General features: G+C 39.6%; 1 protein-coding gene across 2 annotated transcripts in view; it reads left to right on the forward strand.

Annotated features, from left to right (window-relative positions):
* Positions 1-2,405, forward strand: part of AUTS2 (AUTS2, activator of transcription and developmental regulator) — a 1,208,871-nt gene that overhangs the window by 468,664 nt on the left and 737,802 nt on the right. The gene's annotated exons all lie outside the window — the stretch shown is intronic.

The following is a 2,405-nucleotide window of genomic DNA, read 5'->3' on the forward strand; positions in this document are numbered from 1 at the left end:
AAAAAAAAAAAAAAAAAAAAGTTCATTTAGTTATACTGTGTGGCTCTCCACCCTGCTCCACCACTTCCTGGCCATGTCTCAGTTTTCTCATCTGTGTAATGAAGATAATAGTGTCCACTTCTTGGAGTTATTATAGGCTTAAGTAATATATTACATGTAAAATGTTGCTACAAAACCTGGCAGATATTAAGTACCTAATAAATGTTAGCTGTTAAAAATATATAGAGTATGACTTGTGCTTTTAATAATTTAATCTCTAAATATCCTTTGATGCTTTCTCCCCTTTTCTTTCTTTTTTTTTTTTTTTTTGACTTGGAGTCTCACTCCATTACCCAGGCTGGAGTGCATTGGCACGCTCACGGCCACCCTAGAGTCGACCTGCTAGGCTCCAGCGAACCTTCTGCCTCAGCCTTCCAAGTAGCCAGAACTACAGGTGTGCGTTACCATGGTTGGCTAATTTATTTTTTATTTTTTATTGTAGAGATGAGGTCTCACCAAGTTGCCTGGGCCAGTCTCAAACCCATGGGCTCAGGCAATCCACTCGCCTCGGCCTCCCAAAATGCTGAGATTACAGACTGAGCAACAGAGCTTGGCCCTTTCTCCCTCTTTCTACCTTGATTTCACTTTAACTAGAACCAATTTGAAGAAGAGAGATGAAACTGAGAAAGCAGGGGTGAGACAGTAGATAGAGAACTTTCTTTAGAAAGGATATGCCGTGAGTAATGAATGGCATTTGATAGAAGTGGTTCTGACGGGTGCATGTGGATGGATTGTGGTGAGGGAGAGTGCAGAAATAATCCAGAGCATTACTTGTGGTGTAGCCTCCCTTAAACCTGGAAATGAAATGTTATGAAATATTTAGCAGCTCTTTTCATGCACTACTTTCAACATTTTTATTGCTTGCAAATGATGGGTGGGAACAGAGGATATTTTATTTTTTGAAAATTTTTTTTGGTTTCAAAACAGGAAACTGTAAAACCTTCATAGACATATCCACAAGGGTTGCTGCTCATACAATTTCAAAAATTGGTTGCTTGAGCCAGTCATAACTGACCATATGCAGACAAAACTTGACCCATGACTTATGTCTTATACCCTCTCTCATCAGATACTTTTACCTAATTGTGCAGATTAGTCAGACTTAAAAAAAATTGTTTTAGTTATATTGATTAAATATTGAAATAACATCTCAGTTTTATAGGAAAGTTGCATGGGTTTATAATACAAATTCTGCCACCATTTGTTTATAAATGGATTTGTTTTTGGAGTCCACATGATAGAGCTAAAACCATATCTTTGCTGTCAATTAGACCCAATTCAAGCTTCATCTTTAATGGCCATGAACCCTTGGGAAAATGATATCACTTCTCTGAGCTCTGAGTTCCTTATTTGTAAAGTGGAGTTATGATACCAGCACACCATATAATATTATAAAAATTGGCAATAATATATGTATGAAAAGCCCCCAGCACAGTGCCTGCTACCTGGTAGCAGTCTACTAATTTTACCTATTGTCAGCATCATTTAGATCACCTTCATTAACTTAGTTATAATGGGGCTTAATTACAAAGGGAATCTAGATTCCAAAAGTAAATACCAAAAAAAAGATTTTTAAAAATTCACTACAAATTCTTCAGATGAAGTTTATCTAATTGTGTCTCAGTTTTAACAATTTTTTTTTTTTTTATATCTTACTTTGAAGATGTGGGGTGAGTACAATTCAGGATTAGGTATACAAGTGGATGTCGTACAGGTAAAGTTTGGGCCTCCCTTTGGTCCCCACTTTACCTGATTTGTGATCAGGTACCCTTATTGATGTTGTGTCCCCACCGCACCATGGCATTATCCGCTACTGCCAGTCCCTTTCTTATAGTATTATGGTAAATGTTCAGGGTCCGCTTTTGAGTGAGAACACAGGGTACTCTGTTCTTTGTTTCTGTGATAGATCACTGAATATTATGGACTCTAAATCCACCCAAGTTGCTGCAAAGTTCATATGTTTGTCTTCCTTCTTTTTTTCTTTTTTTTTTGAGTTGGAGTCTCACTCTGTCGCCCAGGCTGGAATGCAGTGACAGTCTCATGGCCACCCCAGTGTCGACTTGCTGGGCTCTGGCAATACTTCTGTCTCAGCCTTCCAAGTAGCTGGAACTACAGGCATGCATTACAATGCCCAGCTAATTTTTGATTTGTTGTACAGACTAGGTCTTGCCCGGTTGCCCTGGTTGGTCTCGAACCCTCAGGCTCAGGCGGTCTACCTGCCTCAGCCTCCCAAAGTACTGGAATTACAGGCTGAGCCACCACACCCACCCATTTGCTGTTCTTTTTTTTTTTTTTTTTTTTGTTGGAGTCTTACTCTGTTGCCCAGACTGGAGTGCAGTGGCCGCTCCCGGCCACCGCAGCCTCGC

The sequence above is a fragment of the Carlito syrichta genome, unplaced genomic scaffold, assembly GCF_000164805.1.
Source record: "Carlito syrichta isolate Samal-C Ts95f unplaced genomic scaffold, Tarsius_syrichta-2.0.1 Scaffold305661, whole genome shotgun sequence".
In the NCBI taxonomy this organism is placed as follows: Eukaryota; Metazoa; Chordata; class Mammalia; order Primates; family Tarsiidae; genus Carlito; species Carlito syrichta.